The following is a 22196-nucleotide window of genomic DNA, read 5'->3' on the forward strand; positions in this document are numbered from 1 at the left end:
GGTAATATTTGATAATGGATATATAGATGTTGATAAAGAAAGAATTCAATTAACTCGCGGATTACTCGAATTTTATTCAAAGCGAGACCAAACAGAAATCTTTATAATAATGATGACCTTGACAAGTACAAACGTATCTTATTACTTACTGGCGTACATTTTGATCGAAGAGGCTATGTTAAACGTAATCATGGAATTAAATCGCAATTGATTCAGAAATTATTTCCCAGTAAAAAACTTGTTAAAAAGAAGGGACAAGGTTTGTTGAATTTTGCAAAAAATATTTCTCATGAAAGAAATTACCAATACTTTGATAGTTTTGATGAACTAGTGGAAAGATTAAATTTACTCTATTCCTCAAAAGCTTCTGGGAATTCTGCTCATGATGTTGAGATTTCATCTATACTAGAAGAGCTCAGAGAAGCAAAACTAATTATTTAGTGTCACGATGACCTTGCATCGATTCGGACGGATTGAAACACCTACTGCTACTGCTTCAACTGCTGAGGTTTCCTGTAATATTGATGTCATAACACAGACTATAATTGATTCAATAAATCAGCAGGGAATCAGTGAAGCTGTTAAAAGTTCATTACAGAATTTTAGTGCAAATATTGATAAAGTTATCATAGAGAGACACAAACTCTACAGAGTGCATTAGGAGAAGTGAAAAATTTATCAGATACCTTTTCAACCCAGTTGGTTAGTATTGACAAAAATAAGGTTGATAAATCTTATTTGGACAAAAAATTGAAAGCCATTTCTGATAAAATAAAAATTAGAGATCTTGGACAGAAACTATCTTAACACTAAACTGAAACAGCTTAGTACAGAAATTTTTACTAAAGTAAATGAAACACAACCGTCAGTAATTGATAATAAATTTTAGATACTGTTTTGGAGAAATTGACTAGTGAAAATATAACTAAGAAGAATTTGAAAAAAGATTATCTGGAATGGCAGACGCAATAAAAGCTACTATTTTGATGGGATTAAACAATTCGTTACAAAGGATGCTGTTAATGGTCTGATTAAACAAATTAATGAGCAATATGCACAAAAAAAACTGATTTAAAAGATTTTATTAAGAAAGATGAATTGGATCTTGCTGTTAAAAAGGTTAATGATGAACTAACAACCTTGATTACAAATTCTGAAAAAGATACTGTGATGAGACTGCAATGTTCACCCGCTTTTATAGATTATTTAAAATTATTCATTCACAAAATGGCCTACGATATTGTAAGGAATTACGCAAAAGTTAGTTTTAATATGAATTGGATAGAGGCTAAACAACATAATTTGACTGAGGAACAGGTGGGAGATTTGATTACATCGAAAATGGGTCTTGGTCAATATGCTGGGTTTGTATTAGCCCCAAAAGAAAATCTATAACGAGCGGTAACAATTTAATTGTAAGCATAGCTGGCGAGGGAAAGCAGAGCTGGTGAGGGAAAGCAGATTTCGTAGCATCCAATTCAACTGCTAGTAGTAGCGAACGGTCGATCATAGTGGAGAACGGAATGAATTCTCTATTCTCTCTTTACTCCTCATTCGTAAAATGCTGTGCTCCGCTACGCGGAAAGAGGCATATGCTCGTATACGGATGACGAAGTAAAGGAGAGCAAACTCAACACACATGCCTTTTGCAGCAGAGGAAAAGCAGCAACGCGCGAGGAGGCCCGAATTGGGTGCATACCAGTCTGCTACTTGTGTGAGAGAGAAACACATAGGAGCGCATCACCATTTCTCTCTCTATAACCTTGGCACGAGCGATGGATTTCACTACGTAACATCACATTAGATAAGGAAAGTATAGCACGCGTCGAATTGCAGCAACAGAAGGTGTCATTTGCTTTGAAACGTTCGAACTGATAAGACGATAAAATGAGTGCTTATTTCGATTGCGCAAGCTTTAATGAATTTTCAATTCATGCAGACCCGCAAGCAAATTGGGGTTTTGACCATTTGGCTTACGATTGGTTTACTGTAACCAATGTCACATTTCCTGATAGTGGTGAAATTTGCATACACATAATTGATATTGATAGTGAAGGAGACTTTAAAGAGGTTATCAACTTGCCCAATGAGTATTCTCTAGTCTTAAACAAGCATAAACTTAAAAGTTTTCTTTCACGCTCGTGGGAACTTAATGTCAGTGGAAATCGAATTTTCCTAAGAGAACTGCACAGTGAATGCAAATATTGATGATGTTGATTTGAGCACACCAAGTGATATAGGTCTGAGAATATCTATAAATATTTTTGGAATGCTTGTTCGTACTAAATTTACTAATAGATATTCTCGGAGAGCACACTTGACCAAAAAAAAGCAACGACCGCAGGTTTGTACAGCACACATAGAAGAAGAGGAATTTTTGAATTTGGAAATTCTTCTTCTTCTAAACTGTCGGGTGGAAAGCAAACCGGATTCACTTTAATCTGACAGTAGAAAGGGAAATTAATTTTTCCAACAGGGAAATTATTTTTTCCCTTTTTCCCTCGAAAAAGGGAAATTATTTTTTCCCTCACTGAGAGTGAGGGAAAGATCACTCTCTCTCTCTTCCTCCCCCTCATCCTCACTGGGAGAGGGGAGATAAGATAAGGAGAGGGAGAGGGGGAGGAGAGGGGGAGGAGAGGGGGAGGAGAGGGGGAGGAGAGGGGGAGGAGAGGGGGAGGAGAGGGGGAGGAGAGGGGGAGGAGAGGGGGAGGAGAGGGGGAGGAGAGGGGGAGGAGAGGGGGAGGAGAGGGGGAGGAGAGGGGGAGTTTGTGCATGCGCAAACTCTAGAGGGGGAGGGGGAAGGGGGAGGGGGAGGGGGATTTGCGCAAAAATTTTTCCTTATTTCTCGGTAATTGCGCAAAAAAGCCCGTCTGAAATCCCAGTATTAGGCTACTGTATTCATTCCCTCGATAAATCAAACAGTTTCCTCGATAAAATAATATATATGTAAAAATTTAGGGGTTTTTCGATTTGATTTTTGTTTTCTAAGATTAACTTCGAAGCAAATAATCTAAAGAAAATTAGACAAATAATTGATGTAGCCACATTCATTGCGAATCCCTTGATGTATATTGTTATTTATTTGCGATTCGATTTGACACTGTGGAAGGGGAAACAGTCGTCGCGGTACGGCGTGGCTGACTCTCTTCACCATAGTAAACAGTAAAAAACAGTAGTAGGCCTACTGCTTTCTAAGTTGCATCTTATTCACACTATGGCGCTCGAAACAATCAATTTTGTCTATTGTTTTGACATGCGATGAAGCTAATTTTTCACATTTTAATTCTCTAAATTCTCAAAAATCATTTTGTTATATGTGCTAAATCATGCATTCTATGACAGACAAAGATATTGTTTGCAACCGATAAAATATTCATACTATTACATAATATAATACATATTTAAAATATGTGTGTATGATCATAATTCTATGCTAAAATTTATTATAAGTTATGAATGTCAAAAACTGAGATAAATCATAGATTACAATAGTGTTGACAGTGGCAATTTCCTGAAAAATCATAGCGTGCAGTGTTTGCTGTTTTCTACAGTTAATATTCTCCAAGCCAGGTTGATAATATACCTTCAGTTGAGCCAAATATATATGACGGCTGAGGCATAAAAAAATTTATACATTGGGCTTGTTGAGTTGAAACTTTCTATGATTCTCTCTGTAAAGTAGCTTATCTTCCGTTCTTACTAGCTGAATCTACATTATCTAGACAGTCCAATATGAAAATTCAGTAGATTCTAAAGATGAAAGTCATGCAAACATTCAAATTAAGGAAGAGTAAGCATGCATGAAAGGTAGGAAAATCATGAAAGTGTTTCACATTTAACCACAAAGTACCCTACCGTATAAGATTAATTGAAAGATGATTCATCATCTTCTATTATTTTTGTTAACATATCGATTTTTCACCTCCACTCGCATTTTGTCATTCATTACACAAGGTTGGCAGAAGCTATTCTTTATGTCGATTGATGTTGATTGAAATTGATTTTGATTAGTGCACCAAAAGATAGATAATTTTCTATTTGAAGCATTCAAATTAAATCTATTGAACATGATTTCTTATGTCTTAGCATTCACAGATTTAGTTGGGTGAAGCTTTTTGAAGCTATTTGGGTGAAGCTGATTATCTATTTCATGGTTTTTATACCATTCTAGTTCATTGTGATCATTGAAGGGTTGAAGTGATAAGTTAGCTCAAGTGAATTCTAGTACACAAGTATATTGTGCTTATAATGGGCTCTTCTTTATTTTCTATCGATGTTTTGCTCCAGTAGAGAAAATTTAAAATGTTGGTTTTACATTTTATAAGCTTTATAAATAATATGAATTAACGGTAATATAAATTTCATAAGTCCAGTATTAAATTAATCGATGTTGATTTTCATTGTATCGCTCTGTATCAATGTTACTTGCACTGTTTGCAATTCATCACTATTCTCTCAAGAATTAGTTTTTTTATGAATTTCATGATCTGAAAATTGAAATTCAAATGCTATTTGGATGACGTTCACATTCAACTGTTTTTTTTTTTTTACAATAATTGTTACGTTGAAGAGTGAGGCAATTCAAACCATTTGGAAGTAAAAGGAAATCACAGTGCGATTTGAACAGTGGATAGTAACTTTGAAATTCAGTTGCTCAATTCATTTCGGCTTGATACTATGATTTGTAATTATAGTTGATCAGAAATATGCATTGTATTATAATGTTCATATTTCAGTTTGACTAATCTTCTATCACAGTTTTGCTTTCATTCATAAACATGATAACCCTAAATACGTTGATTACCTTAAAGATGTAGCTTATCTTACGTCGAACAATGTACAATACAAACAATTTTCATTAAATTACTATTATGATGATCATTGGAATTTCTGCCTGTGATTGAGAAAAAGACATTTTATGAGCCTTGAAATTCGTACCTAGAAAAAGTTGCATTATTACTAGAAATTTTGCTATTTTTACTATTTATTATAGGTAGGCCTACTGTACATTGATTTTTGTGATTATGGAGTTCAACTACTTTATTATGAATCAGGATAAGGATAAATAGGGAAATTGTGAGATGGGGATAACATTCATAGTTACATCAATTGAAAGCTCTGATAATAATGATTTGGAAGGAACTGCGATTCTAGCTTGGTATTGCCTCTTCATGTTCAGTGAGAATAGAAAGCTTCAGAGTAATTCGTTTTCACTATATGTGATAATATTGGTAATATTTGGTAACATTTGGTAACATTTGGTAACATTTGTTAATATTTGAACCGAATATGCAACAAATTAATCTACTTTCAGCTTGAAAATTTTCAACTTATCAGGAGTACAGTGTTATCATATAGTATCTCAGGTAGGCCCACCCTACCCTTTTATTTTATTTTTTTGTTCACGTGATCTTATGATATTCATTCCATTATCAAGTGTTTAAATTATAAAGAGTGATGAAACAAGATAAAACACAAGAAAAGCTATGAAAATAAATTTTGAATCTTTTTTCACAAAATAAGGATAAGATGAAGGAGTCGGACACATAATATATCATGAAACTTCGTTGAAAAACATCAATATCTGAAACTAGAGTTATCAAATTGTGTTACCTCTGACTCGTATGGAGAAGGCACACTTCAAATTAATATAACAAATTCTTTGAACAACGAAATCCTGATTTTTATCATGAGCATGGTTAAATCAAGAAAATTCCCGGCTGCCTAAAAAGCAGTCGTTGGGTCATGTCAGAGGCCCTGAAATTGATCAGTTGCGACCTGAAAACTCTGACACCAGACCTGAGCCAGCCAGGTCACTCGACATTATTATTATTTTTCAATCAAGAGAATTGTAATATTTTTTAGAGTATTGAAAAGTGAAAATCTATATACAGCGCATGTCAGAACAATAGACAAAATTAATTGTTTCGAGCGCCATAGTGTGAATGAGATGCAATGTAGACAGCAGTATTATTCTGTTTACTATGCTGAAGGGAGTCAGCCGCGTCGGCTGTTTCCCCTTCCACAGCGTCAACTTGAATCGCAAATACATAACAATATACATCAATGAATTTGCAATGAATGTGGCTACAATAATTATTCGTCACATTGTTCTTTAAAATTACTTGCTTCGGAGTTAATCGGAGAAAACAAAAATATCAAATCGAAAAACCCCTAAATTTTACATTATATTATTTTATCAAGAAAACTGTTCGATTTATTGAGGAAAAGAATCTGACTAATATTGTAGTCCATAATTTAACCAATCGAATGACATATGATAGATTTTCTTCCGATTAATGGTTACAGAGATAATTGATTTCCAGTTTGCTGTTTACTATGGCTAAGAGAGTCAGCCGCGCCGTTCCGCGTCGACTGTTTCCCCTTCCACGGCGTCAAATCGAATCGCAAATACATAAAAATATACATCAATGGATTTGCAATGAGACTGGCTACATTAATTATTCGGCTCATTTTTCTTTAAAACTACTTCCTTTGAAGTTAATCGAAGAAAACAAAAAATCAAATCGCAAACCCCCTAAATTTTTACTTATATATTATTTTATCAAGAAAACTATCAATTTTATTGAAAAAATGAATATAACAAATATTGTAGTCCATAATGTAACGAATCGAATGGCATATAATAGAACTGTTTCCGATCAATGGGTACAGGGATAATTGATTTTCCGTGATTACCTGCATTTTTCAACTTTGAGGGGGGCTAGGGGGGGAAAGCTCCAAGGGGATTTCTTGGGACTTTTAGGAGAATGACCCTCTGGGAGGGTTCTATCGATGGTGGGAGATTCAGCTTTTATTTAATTTTCGGATCGAAAAAACCTTTATTGACTGGACTAAATAGTACCGCATTTGAACCGTAATGTTGCGAAACGGAAACATTCTACTGAATTGAAATGCTGAGTCTGATCTGTCGAATTTATCAACACTCGACTAAAGATAAATACTGATCACCTCCATCCAAACTGGGCCACAGTGGTCGGACTGCTCTGTCAATTTACTCAGCTCAAATGATATCAGAATTGCAATAATTCATCCAAATAACTCATCTACTGTTAGCTAATATTGAACATTAGGAGCTTGATTTCACCCTGGGATTTGAATGGTTGTTGGAAGATACAGTTTGGGATTCGATTTCACAGATCGTTCACTTCCAAGAATATCCTTTCGATTTCTATGAAGAGAAACATGTTTCCATGAGGAATAATGTTTAAATTTTCATTGATGTCACTTTGAAATTTTCTTGTAACTAATATGATTTTCATTTGTTTGCTATTGTTTCTAAGAAAAGTAAATACTTGCGATTAATATACGTTGAAATTCGTACTTTAGTTTCAACCTTCCTGAAAAGCGGATCATTTATAAAGTGGTAGTATCATTCATTTTAATTTGAACAATATGTAGGTTAACCTCCTCAATACTTTGAGTAATTATTTCCAATAACTCTTTTCCATCACATCCTGATCTTGTGTTGATGGATGTAGAAGAAGCTCACATACATAGGCGCCAAGTTCTACAACAAGCTACCGACGCGAATCCAACAAGAGCCGATATTTAAAGAGATATTTAACTGAAAGAGCTCTTTATAATATTGAAGAATATCTGAACGAATGAGATCAGCTCCTATGAGTTGAATTGTATTGTATGTATGTATTGTCTTATTCTGTAGGAATTATGTTTTATTTGTTATGTATTTTATTTTAAATTGTATCTAATCAAAGATATATCTATTTTGACACTATTCATTGTATACACTGTACAAATTTATGAATAAAGGAATTATGAGATGAAATGGGAAGGATATTATTTTACATCCTTTTCAGAGAATTGACAATTATTTGTTGAAAACTCGCTTAATTATGAAGGTACATCACAATAGTATATTATCGTCATTCAAATTGCTTTTCATCCTTATTCTCATTTAATAATTTTTCTTACTTTGTGGAATTCGTTACATTAGATACTGTCATTCAATGTAAATTAGTGTATAAGCCAGTGAATATTGTAGCATACATAAATGAAGAATTCTAATCTAATCTAATCATTCCCCATCGTTGATTCCACGTAAGGCTGAAGTTTATACGAATAATCAATACATTTCACTGAATGCAGACAGACTCAAATACAAAAGTAAGTTTAATTGGTAAAAAATACTCTGAATTTCGAATTGACAATGAATTATTTTTCGCCACTCTGCACAGAAAGCAGCTGTTTTCCAGTCCCTACGTAGATCTGGAAGACATTGTTTGCAGACGACTCTCGTTTGACGTCAGGACAGGTTTCTTTCCGGCCTAGGCCGGAAAGAGTGCCCTTTCCAGCCGCTAACATGGAACTAAGAAAGGTGATCAAAAAACTTTTCATTATTTGTGTTCATTATTCAATAATTAAAACATTTATAATAATATAATCTTATTGTCATTTGAAAGAATAAAAAAGTATAAACTGAACCTCCCACATAATTGAACACCATCTTTTAGGTTATTTAGACAAATCAGAATAAAAAATAAAAATACTTGGACAATTTCCTGATATTCAGATTACCTCAGATTTGCTAGAGCTATCACCTTCCACTTCTGCTCTCCGAAGTGCTTAGTAAACAACTATACTCATATTATATTGTTTATTTTTGTGTGTGGCGAAAAATAGCGTTCGCACCACGGGCAAGAATGTTTTTCCGGCTCTCAATCTTTTCTAGTCCTCGGACTAGAAAACCGATTTCGAGCCGGAAAAATCTCATTTTCTGCTCTAGGTTCGAAATATACTATTTTAAACATTTACTATAAAGAGAAACATTTACTGCTTGCCCCAGTTGGTTGTACGTTGTGCCCGACTTGATCATGTTAGAGAATAACTATAAACTACGAATCTGCATCGTGTTGGACTGAACTTCCAATTTAAAAGACCACATTGATATAAAAGCATTTCAAGCATACTTCTTCGTAGTATTGATATTTATAGTAGTATTTTACTACTTTTTACACTGCATCTGTACATCAGTTTTAACAGAAAGGGCGATAGAAGTGGGAGTTGGAATTGGAGAATGAGAAAATAGAGAATAAGAGGAAATGGAAAAACGACATCATAAACGAGCTACTTTCCGATCGACTTTTCATCGTAGTTGATAATAAGAGCAGCATTAAAGTTTTTGCGAGTCGAGTATGGAGTAAAGTCGAGCAAAAAAAGGAGGAGCAAAAGCAGTAAACCATCTTTGCAGCTGTCTGCTCCCAACACTTTTCAATGTCATGATTCAGCTCGTAAAGTCTCGTATTAACGAATCACTTGGCCCCTCCTTCTTTTCAACTCCCCCGGAACAGGACGACAAAAGTTGCCGGCAACATTTGTTGCTGAGAAAATTGACGACAAACTTTGTCCTGCTCATTAAACGTTAACTTATAGGCTCACGAGACAGAGCGAGTGCAAGTTCGAGTGGGCACATTGTCACGCGAGCAAACTCTCACGGGATCTTACGCGTTGAAGCGTTGTAAAAGATGACCATTTAGTAGTAGTTTATCGGCAAGATTACTAGTTTTATTTACTGCACTATTACTTCAACTACTAACTAGTCCAGGCAACGAATGCTCAAATAAAGGTATAGAGGGAAAAGTTTGGAACACAATTTCAACTCCACAGCTCTTTTAAGGATAGTAAGAGGATTAACATATCAAAATTCCTCACCCCTACCCCCTGTGCTAAAGGGGTGGGATTGATTTGAAAGTACCATTTTTTGATTTTTCGCATATATCTCGGAAACTATGCATTTCATGAACATTTATATTCTATGCAAAATTGAAGCTTACAAAATTACCAAAAAGTTTTGTCCTTTACATATTTTCCATATCTCTCATAGTTTCTGAGATATCCGCTCTTGAAGGTGAGAAATTTTTTGAAATAACACTTTTGCCTCCAATTTTTTCATGAAAAAATTAAAAAAAAGAACGGATATCTCAGAAACTATGAGAGATATGGAAAATATGTAAAGGACAAAACTTGTTGGTAATTTTGTAAGCTTCAATTTTGCATAGAATATAAATGTTCATAAAATGCATAGTTTCCGAGATATATGCGAAAAATGAAAAAATGGTAGTTTCAAATCAACCCCACCCCTTTAGCACAGGGGTTAGGGGTGAGGACTTTTGATATGTTGATCCTCTTACTATCCTTGAAAGAGCTGTGGAGTTGAAAATTGTGTACCAAACTTTTCCCTCTATAATCTTTCGTTGACTGGACTAAACGTTGTTTAATCGGTACATTGTTGCTTAATATCCTGCATGTCACTCGAATCTATCTATTGCTTTTTGAGTGAAAGGTATGTGAATGAGGAGACTCTCTTGAGGAAGAGCTCTTGAGAGCTATTCTGTTACAAGAGCATAGTGCGGTTCCACACTCTAGAGGACTCTCAAGGATCACATAGGACAAGGACGATAGCGATCACTTCTGAGACAAGCGTTCTAGTGTAGCTGATTGTAATGCTTCCTATTTGTTCGCTTTTTTAATGTGAATATACATGTGTGTAGAAATAAGTTTTTTTTCTTGATTTTAAACTTTATAAAACAAAAACTCAAGGTTTCAAGGTCCCCTGAGTCCAAAAAAGTGGTTTTTGGGTATTGGTCTGTATATATATATATATATATATATATATATATATATATATATAATATATATATATATATATATGTTGTGTGTGTGTGTGTGTGTGTGTGTGTGTGTGTGTGTATGTGTGTGTGTGTGTGTGTGTGTGTGTGGTGTGTGTGTGTGTGTGTGTGTGGTGTGTGTGTGTGTGTGTGTGTGTGTGTGTGTGTGTGTGTGTGTGTGTGTGTGTGTGTGTGTGTGTGTGTGTGTGTGTGTGTGTGTGTGTGTGTGTGTGTGTGTGTGTGTGTGTGTGTGTGTGTGTGGTGTGGTGTGTGTGTGTGTGTGTGTGGTGTGTGGTGTGTGTGTGTGTGTGTGTGTGTGTGTGTGTTGTGTGTGTGTGTGTGTGTATGAGTGTATGTGTGTCTGTGTACACGATATCTCATCTCCCAATTAACGGAATGACTTGAAATTTGGAACTTGAGGTCCTTACAATATAAGGATCCAAAACGAACAATTTCGATCAAATGCAATTCAAGATGGCGGCTGAAATGGCGAAAATGTTGTCAAAAACAGGGGTTTTCGTGATTTTCTCGGAAACGGCTCCAAATCTATTTAAATTTTGATCAAATTTATACCTAAAAAAGTCATTGATAAGCTCTAAAGGTGCGTACAGACTTTCGTTCCGCTCCAAGACCGAACGTCACTCCAGCAGAGCGATTGATGATCGACCGGCGAGCAACAATGGTTCGACCGGGGAACGCGAGAAGATCTACCATCTTCCGTAACGTTCATGATCGGTGCGAGTAGAGAGCGGAGGCGGAGCGATTGCTGTGCGATGGTGGTACGTGGGCGGTACGAGGGAGGAGCGTGCTCGGTGCGGGTTGGAAGCACGAGTATGTGTACGCAGCTTAACAAATGCCACAACTCTCATATTTGTAAAAATTCCAGAAGCTCCGCCCCATCTATGCAAAGTTTGATTTTAGATTCCCAATTATCAGGATTCAGATACAATTTAAACAAAAAATCTCAAGTGGAAAAGATTTAGCAGGAAAATCTCTACAATAATAATTTTCAGTAACATTTTCACCTTAAATTGAAAATAAGCTTGAAGTTCGAGAAAATAATATTATTAAATTGCAAACTGTTGGCAACTGTTGATTCTATTGAATCATTCACTATGAAGAGATAGCAGACTACATGTTTCTGCAGTGTTATTGTCCTGTCACCAGCTGGTTTAGATCTTTGAATAGTAAATGCGCGTGAACACTAGCGTCAGTTGATCAATTTTCATAACGGCAAGGAAAGTTGTGTGAGTGCCCAACACCAGATTTTTTAGTAAAAAAACATGAAGAACCTATAAACGTGAGTGTTGATAGGAAATGACAATGGGTAATACGGCAAGGCAGAACATCCGAATGGATCTTCCTGCCGATAAAAGCCATAAGAATAAATAAATAATGCTTCCAATTTTCAATATTATTTATTAAATCATAACTTTCTCAAGTTGAAATTTTTGTATTGAAATAGATTCATGAGAATAACAGCATAACAGTAAAGAAATAATAAGGAGACTTTCTGTAGGTTACAGCTATGTGGAAAGTGTTAATTTCTTATTCAGGGTTCAAAAGCACTCTGTCCTAGAACATACAAGTACATACCATAACTCTAAAAAGACAAGCACATCTCTTATCATGAACCTTTCCATTCATGACTCATGCACTAGCGTGTTACTTATGTAAACATCACACTCAGCAAAAATATTGTATGTTATATTTACAGTATTTTAATAAGTTGTCAAACTTTCGCATTACAAATCTTTATATATAAACTAGAAACAGAACAATGATGGAAAGTTGAGAAAGTTGAAGTAGCAATACGGTGGTAATTGTTTAAAACAAAAATATAATTACACTTTTTTTCTCAAAACGTCACTCTTAAACAATCACTCTAATTTGTTCTTTGTCATTGTATTTCAATACAGGAACCAATCAATCAATAATAAGGTATTTATTTATTTATTTATTTAATCATTCAGAATATTACACAACTTACAGAAAAGTACCACAGGCTTGTAAGACCAAAACGGTTCCAATTCTAATTTATACAACAGTCCAAATGTAGCTGGGTTATGTGTCACTTAACATCCATCAATTACACACTCAATTTACAATTCAAAACACACAAAAATCATTTTCAAATTAAAAAAATACTTCTAAACTAAATTAAATCAATCACAATTAATTAGAAAATTCCAAACTTTGAAAAAACTATAAAATTTTGTGACCGAAAAGACAAACATAATAATAATGGTTACCTGCCCGATTGCAAGTCATGTTTCCAATCATTCAACTCATAATGATAAAACTATTTTTTGTTGGCTATAACTTTCTCGATGAAAGAACTTTTGTCAATCAGGTTTCAATTTCGAATAAGAACTGCATTTCAGTAACTGCGCCCGAAAATAAATCACTAATCCTGAAGTTGTAAAACAGCTGTTGAAATGAGAAGGAAAGTTTCTCGAAAAGCGATGCTCTTATACAAACTTATCCGGATAATTAACTGGAGCGAGATGAACAGAAAGGATGGTAGAAACGAGGAACTTTTGGAGCCGTTGCGCAAACAACAGAACCAATCAACTGCCACTTTCCACCAGACATAGCCACACTTTCAATGGATTCTATCCTGTCACGGTCTCAAGGAAATTATTAATCATGAAATTCAATCAGAGCAGAATAATAATTCACTCCCGAGAATGAGTCAATATCCCCTGCGACTATCCAAATGCTCCAGCAAAAGTATATTCATAAATCCGAATCAGAATAGATTGCTATGCAACAACTGTATTTGAATTTCATTGCTCAATCGTATTGGGAAAGTTGGAGTCTGAATAAATCATAAAACTGAGAATGAATGCCTCAACATGGAAAATGAAGCTTATTTGTACAATTGAAATTGCAAGAAAATGTTCTTAAATTGTTATAATGTCAATTGTTTGGAAAAGATAATAAATACAAAATCTTATTCTTCTGGAAAAGAGAATCTTTCATAACCAATTATTTTCATAATTGAAAGAGGAAACAGTATCTCCACAAGAATTTATAAATGAAATTTGACATCAGAGCAGCTTGTTGATCGATTCTTGCATCGTAAATTCGTTGTGAAAACACAGCTACAATCTGTGTTTTCACAACGAATTTACGATGCAAGAGATCAACAAACTGCTCTGATGTCAAATTTCATTTAGAAATTCTTGTGGAGATACTGTTTTCTCTTGCATAATTTTTCTGTTATCATTCCAGCTTTGATTTCAATGCCTATTATCTAATGAAGGGTGAGGCACAATGAGCATCAGGTTTGTGCGTGGGGAATTAATGGGATAATGATGAGAGATAAGTGGACGACAGTTACAGGTAGGTTATGAACCACCAGGAAGCTATTTCATAAAAAATTATATTCAGGGGGCTCCTCAAGTTATCACTTATCCAACAGGGGAAGCAAGCGCGTCTCTTAACGGTGAGAGGAATTTTGGGACCATGTATTTTGCCACAAACTAGGAAAAAGAGACAGCCACCAAGTGTTGGGTCCCTACCTGCGAGGTAATTAGATTCAAGTGACGAAGCAGTGTGTGATTTCATAACCTTAACCTTTGTATAATATTAACATTTTATTGAAAATTTTAGAGAGACATAGTACAGGCTCAGCCTAGTTTTTTTCTCCAATGTCATATTATATTATGATTATAGTACAATAAAATAAATATTAATATATTAATTAGCAAACAATAGTCAATATCGGTCATTCCGACAGGTTCACATGTGTCTATCACTGGATGAAAACCATTCATAGATTCATTTCTAGAATAGTTCTGAGTACTGAGTAGATATACACTATATTTTCATTCACACAGACACCTTTAGAAGAATATGATATATTATTAGATATGTTCGATTAGCAGACAATGGTCGGTCCTTTCGACACGTTTACCGCTTCCTTAGATAGATTATATTCTAGGAAGTGTCACAATTCGGCGTTTATAAATATGTCTTTGAACTGTCATGATCGAACATGATCTCTTAGTGAACCGTAAGTCAATCGAATGAGTTAAAATCTAATGCCAAGCCTTATTAGCTTCGACACCAAACCTCATAATCATCAAAAATTTGATAAACTTCGTTAAGCACTTGTCTCTTTATAACCGACACAACAGTCTTGTGAGCGTGATCCATCGTTACCGAATAAACTTGCTGCAGATAAGTTCCATTCGCTAACGTCACGTACATGAAGCTTCTTTGTTACCCTCCTAAGATTGTTCCCCCTCCTCAGATTTCAACGTCAGCTAGTTTTAGATCTTGCTGACAGATGACGCTGTTCACAACTCTTATTACCACCCCTGGAACTACAACAATTTGTATTGTATTCTTAGCGGTTGTGCTGTAGCGTAGACAGGAAACTGAAAACTGAATTGTGGCGCCATGCTCTACTTATTCATAGAACTTTCCTCCGAGCAGATACTCACCCCAAAACAGAGTCGGCTACATTAATTTTACACCCTTTATAACTTCAAGCTATCTCGTTAATCCGCTTCCTATTGCCGGTTACAACAGTAATTAGATGCTCAAACTTAATCCTTTGTGATGTTACAAGTTGTACCTACATGTGTGTGAGACATAAGTAGGAAGCATATCACATTATTAGTAATATCATAGAGTAAAGATACTGTCTTTTTTTCTTTAGGGCTACTGTTATAAATATATTTGTTCATAAATATAAATAAAACTTAGAAATCTAAGTACCCTTTATGATAAAGTGACTTGATAATGGCATTAAATAGCCGAAATATGTCGTGATTGAACAATTTTAAAAGGGTACTAGGATTTCTAATTCTTATTTATAGTAAAGATACTGTTTAAATGTGGTTATATCTCAAGATAACTTGATGATTTGTATCTGGTGATATATAGCGGTAGGCAGGTAGGGCAAATTGTTATTCTATTGTACCGTAGTCTAGATAGATCAGGTGGAGTTCCCACGTATCAGTGACACTGAACGTGTCAGGTACAGTGAGAATATTAATCCCAAAAGCTCTAATGGGACTATTCATAATCGTTCAGCTGGGCTGAGTGAGATAGGTTCAATTGGAATAAAGGATGTAATATTCTCACTGTGCCGGTCACGGTTAGTGACACTGATATGTCGGGATCAAGCTACGTTGGTGAATTTCTCAGTTTATATGATTAACAATCGATATTTTATTCGTTGAGCTGAACTTCTCTTAACTGATATCATTCTGCAATACTTCGTGATATACTTGCGGAAAAAATGTCGCTCAATGTTTCAGAATAACAGTATTTTGAGGTAATGTTTTAGGTTATTCCCATTGTATCTTGAAGCATTCAACTGTTATACAATGATTTTTTCCAGTCTTTCAAATGTTATTAATCAGAAAGGATTGTGACTTAAAAATCTAAGTTTTTTCAATCGATGGACAATATAAATTAAACAAAGCGTAGAACTGAATTGAATTGATTTATCCTCTGATACAAGAGTATTGCTACGGCTCTCATTAGATTTTGTTGGTGGATTGGAATTAAAAATGGAATCATAGTTTCAATTGTGAGCAAAAAATCTATAAAAGCCATATACAGATTCCAATATTGTATTTGTTCCAATATTGAAAATGCTATTTGATAAAACCGTTTTTCAGATACTTCAATATATCCTTTGTAACGATTTTCTATACCAAACAGCTAGCTATACAGAAATTATGTATGACATTTCTGAAACTTCTATCAGCACTCTAAAAACTAATCTGCCTAACTATGAACTGTTTGTGAGCAGAAAGCAATTTCAGCGAACTGCGAGTCCAATCTCAGTCTAAAAACTATTTCATTTCAGCAGTGTTTTGTTGAAACGGTAACACGCCATGCTAAGTGTGGCAGTCAAAAGCCAGTCGATCTGTGGGTCCACAAACAGTACGGTCACTGCTTCTCTCTCGATTGTTTGAAAACCTTTTAATTCACAGTTTACTGAATAAGAGCATGGATAGCTTGGTTATTCCATAGTAGAAGCCTAAATTACAATTTAATGTACTCTCCTAATGCTGTGTAACCTGCTCTCCAATGTACAGTACCTATCATTTACAATTCTCTGTTTTTATGAAGCCTCTCTGTCATAAGCCCCTCTGGCATTTTATAGAGAGTTAGTGGGAAGGATATTTTGAATATTCTTTCCGAAGAATGGACATTTATATGTCCAAAGCTCCGCCAATTTATGTAGATGCATAACAATACTATCTATAGTCATACCATATTGCTTTTTTCATATCATTACAGTTCAATAATTATTTTCTTAGACTATATTATGGAAATTCATCTATAATGTTGCTGTATTGTAAGCTATTGTATATAAGTAGTGTATAATTCAGTAAATCTGTAATCTACATAAATACAGTACTCAATCAATCAATCATATTTGACATGCTTACTACCAGATTTCTACCATGCATGTTTTTTCAGTCAGCTCCCCCTCGTCTAATAACAGATGTTGTTGTTTCGTGTATCATTGGATAAATAGAATGAAATAAAATCAATGATAATTAACCTATGAATATTGCTCTTTGTTGCTTGCTCACATTTCACGCGATGAGAAATTCCCTCTCGCCTAGTTACAGATGTTCCTTGTAGCATATAGATGAACACTTCTATCATTGATTTATGTTTTGTGTCGATATACAAGTTTTGTGTATCATTGTATGAATAAAATAAATTACAATAATTAATTAAGCTATTAATATTGTTCTAGTTGCTTGCTCGGATTTCACGCAATAAGAAATCATATCGTCACTTCAATGTGCACTTCAGCACTTATGTGATCACAGAGCGAATAGCACCTGCACAGTAAAGTTTTCACAGTGTAGGGTTTCTTCAAAACTTTAGGAACAAAAACAATTATTTACTTCGACAACCAACTTTGTAACTCCAACTCCCACTTGGAGTTCTCCATTGAACTTGACCCTTGGTGGAGTTTATCACGTACTCCACTATGCACTCTCTCCTCCAAATTCCAAATATTTTTTCTAAGGAGAATTGAATCCTTCTTAGCTTTAGTGTTGATTGCATGAAACTTGCGTATCAGGGTATCATCAATCATTGAATCTCAATATTTTGTATCTTCTGTTCATGATCGAATCAGTATGAAGTTGAATCTACAAATTTACATTAAACAATTGAAACCCCTTATATATTCTCATTTTCGAGTATTAGTGACGAATAATACAGAAATCTTATTTTTTAAATTAGAAGTACTATTCTATATTATTCCTTGAAACTGACGGAACTGAAACAAGCAGTTGTAACATTCATCATTAGTTTTATTAGTGAAGAATGAGTAAAATTTGTGAAATAACAAATTTGAGTCGCCGGGTTTGTGTAGTTGAAAATCTTGTACCAATTGATTGAAATCATATCATAACATCAATTTCCAGTCCATTCGATTCAAATAGTCGGTTTTTGGATGTATTCACTCATGGTAAAAGCAGAGCATTTGACTTCCAACTCGAAGAGTTCGATTATTTAGATCTCATATTTAACGTATGTGTCTCAAACACCTTCAGATTGATGTTTCATTGCTAATACCATCAAGCTGTATTTGCGGTTTTCATGTTTCGGATGGACACGTTAAGCCGTCGGTCCCGGCTGCCTAAAAAGCAGTCGTTAGGTCATGCCAGAGGCCTCGAAATTGATCAGTTGCGACCTGAAAACTCTGACATCAGACCTGAGCCAGCCAGGTCACTCGACATTATTATTATTATTATTATTATTATTATTATTATTATTATTATTATTATTATTATTATTATTATTATATTATTATCATTATCGAATTGTCAAATCTGATGGAGCCAACTGATGCTTCACCAATTGAGTGCACTGAGTGCACGGATATTAATGATTTTTCTTTAAAATTTCCTATTTTAACTTCTTCCGGAAATAGGGACAAGACGGATTTCTCAGTAATTCACATGAACATAAGAAGTTACAAAAAAAACATAGATGAATTTTTAATAGTTTTAGAGAGTCTAAAGCATCGTTTTGGCTGTATTATTTTGACCGAGGCATGGCTGAATGACGATAGTGACCTGCTGGATATTGAGGGGTATAGGCTCCTTAGATCCTACTAAAGTCTAAATCAATGCGATGGTGTTGTAGTGTACATAAATAATGAGCTTTCAGTGTCTTGCAGGGAGCTTCAGCTGGGTGGTGTGGCCACCTGTCTATCAATTGAATTCGACTGGGAGGGGTCTCCCTGTGAAATTCTTGCAGTTTATAGAAGCCCAAACTCCAATATATATCAATTTTTAAATGCTCTTGACACCCATTTCAGAACCACATCAGGAAGCAATAGGAAAATTCAAATTCTAGCAGGGGATATTAACTGTGACATTCTTAATGTTGCTACATAGAGGAGCAATACATTGATGTACTGAACGATGCAGGATTAACGGCCTGTATAGATAAAATTACCAGGCCAGTTAGTGGAACTTGCATCGACCATTATTTTGTTAAACTTCCTCACTCATTTGATGTTTCAACCACTGTAGTCCAAACCTCTGTGACTGACCACTATGCTGTATGCATGAATCTAGCAAAAAATTCTACAAAAATATCTTCACAAAATAACAACGAATATTTTTCCAAGATTGACTGGCATGGTATTAATAATGATATTTCTTCACAAAATTGGAGCTCTATCCTTGATGAAAGGGACGTGAGTGTGGCAACTCGTCTCTTCACAGATACACTCCAGAAAACAATAGAAGTGAACACAAAACTAATTAAAGTGACAGCAAAAAATAGTAAATTGAAGCCCTGGATTAGCTTGGGTTTAGTTCAATCAATCAGGCACCGGGATAACTTGAAAAAAAGATTAAATAGACAACCTTTTAATGCAACTCTAAAAAATGAATTTATTCAATACAGAAATAGGCTACACTCTCTTATTAAACAAACAGAATATAATTACTATAAGAATAAAATAATTGAAGTCTCAAATAATCCTAAGAAATTCTGGTCAACTGTGAATGAGGTCTCGGGGAGGCCTGCCAGGGTGCATGCATTTCCTGTCAATGTGTTCGCGCGGGATGGTCGGGCTCCTGCTCAAATCACTGAAACCGAGGTTAGCAATAATTTCAATGAATGGAACAGAGCGCCTCTGTGGGAAAGCGCTTGGCTGATTCTTTAACTCCCCTTGGCGAGCCAGAAATAAACGATTCCGATCATGCTGTTGGTTCTGTGTTCGAGTTTCGACTTGTCACGCGAGAAGATCTCATGCAGGTGATCGGTAGCATGAGAGGTAATAGCGCCCCAGGCCATGATCGTATTCCAGCAAGAGTAATCAAGGACAATATTCATACCCTAATTGATCCTATTCTTCACCTAATTAACTCAAGTATTCAGACAGGTAAATTTCCGGACATGCTCAAAATCTCAAAGGTAATACCCATCTATAAGTCAGGTTCAAAAAATGATTACACCAACTACCGTCCCATTTCTCTTCTGCCTATTATTTCTAAGATTCTTGAAAAATGTGTAAAGACCCAGTTAATGCAGTACTTGGACCAAAATAATATTCTATCCACATCACAGTATGGTTTCCAAAAATCTAAGAACTCTTCTGAAGCTTTATTCGACCTATCAAAATATATAGCTGATAAAGTAAAAATAAGAAGCAAATTAATGATAACTTATCTTAATCTTGCTAAAGCCTTTGATTCTGTTGATAGGGAGAAGCTATTGTTCAAACTTGAAATGGTTGGGATCAAGCAGACTGCTTTACAATGGTTTAAGAGCTTCCTACAGAACAGGACACAATATGTCCAGATCAATGACAGTGGAAGTGGTTTGGAAAAGGTTGATTATGGCGTTGTGCAGGGAAGTACCCTTGGGCCAATTCTCTTCCTAATCTATATTAACAATCTCCCATTGCTTGACATTAATAGTAAAATCTTTCTATTTGCTGATGATACAGCTGTAGTATCATCAGGAAAATAGTGGGATGATGTATTCAAAAATGCTACTTCTGATTTGGCCAGAATAAAGAGCTGGTTCGACCATAACTCCTTAATCGTTAATATAGATAAGACCAAATACATGCCCATCACAACCCGTAACCAGCAAGATCCAGAGCCAAGAGACCTAATACTTCATTCGTGCAGAGATCCAACATCAACTGTCTGTAATTGCTCTAAACTAGAAAGAGTAAATAAGTACAAGTACTTAGGTATTATAGTTGATAGTGGTTTGAGTTGGGGTCCGCATATCCAGTTTGTGAAGCAGAGACTTAGAAGGTTATTGTATGCATTCTCCCAGCTAGGCCATGTTTTGAGTGAGGCGCACTGTAAGACTGTATACTTCGCTTACGTCCAGTCAATCATCCAGTATGGCATTCTTGTCTGGGGGGGTCTGCACGCTACTCTCTTGGAGCCGCTTGCGGTGTCGCAAAGACAAATAATTAAAACAGTTTTGAAAAAGGAACAGCACTACCCAACAATTGAATTATTTACTGAATTTCCTGTTTTAAATATTAGACAACTTTACATAAAATCTCTACTGCTCTTTCTAAAAAAAAATAGATATAACATTCTACCCGAAATTCCTCACACCTACCCCACACGATTTAGAGTCAACCATGGATTCGCGACGCCGCGGGTGGCTCATGGACTGGAGTTGAGAACCCCTTTCTATCTTTCTCAACTTCTGTACAGGAATCTGCCGGCTGAGATTAGAATCAGTATGGAGGTATGCAGTGTGCCGGCATTCAAGCGTATGGTGGAGGGGTGGCTATACCGCCTTGGCACAGAAATGTCTGAAAGCCTGCTTCGGTCTATGTACTGGCATTAATCTATTATCCTCTACGATGCTTGGAATTCACCCAGATATTTCCATTTCTCTTATTCAAATCCCTTCATATATTTTTTTTTCAATTCCAAAATCTTACCTGAGGCTCCGCTTGTCCCTGCTCTATCATGTTCTATCATTTTTTAATTTTTTTTTCCTTATCTATCTTTATTTTTTTTTTAGTAGCATTCCTTTTAAATGTTTCCATTAACTTTTCAAATTACTTCTATTTATATTTTAAGTAAATATAATTTCTTTGTAGTTACTTATCCAACTCATTCATTATTTATAAACCGAATATTTATTTTTTCTCCTCACAATTTAATTTATTACTTAATTTAACTTAGCAGCCTGATATATTTCAGGCTACCCAGAACTCACCCCTACACACAGACGAATAGTCTTGTAGGGGTATTCCTGTATCTATGTAAAGTGTGTTTAATTTCCTGTAATGTATATTTTTGAGGAATAAAACTTATTTGATTTGATTTGATTTGATTATGACTTTAAAACTATAAGTAGAACTATGACACTCATGGATAGAATATAGAAATAATTATTTTGTTAACACGAAGTCCTTCAAGAAAATGTCAATGAAGTCAATGACTTATCTGTTCATAGAAATTTTGTACAATAATTCATGCAAAAAGATAATAAAATATTGAATATTCCCTGCAATACAGGACATTACATTCCCAAGATAAATGAGAAAAG

The 22196-nt window shown here is 35.1% G+C and overlaps 1 protein-coding gene across 1 annotated transcript in view; it reads right to left on the reverse strand.

Moving 5' to 3' along the window:
* The window catches only part of LOC111045926, a 255507-nt gene that overhangs the window by 232614 nt on the left and 697 nt on the right, over nucleotides 1-22196 (reverse strand). The gene's annotated exons all lie outside the window — the stretch shown is intronic.

Source organism: Nilaparvata lugens, chromosome 5, assembly GCF_014356525.2.
Source record: "Nilaparvata lugens isolate BPH chromosome 5, ASM1435652v1, whole genome shotgun sequence".
Classification (NCBI taxonomy): domain Eukaryota; kingdom Metazoa; phylum Arthropoda; class Insecta; order Hemiptera; family Delphacidae; genus Nilaparvata; species Nilaparvata lugens.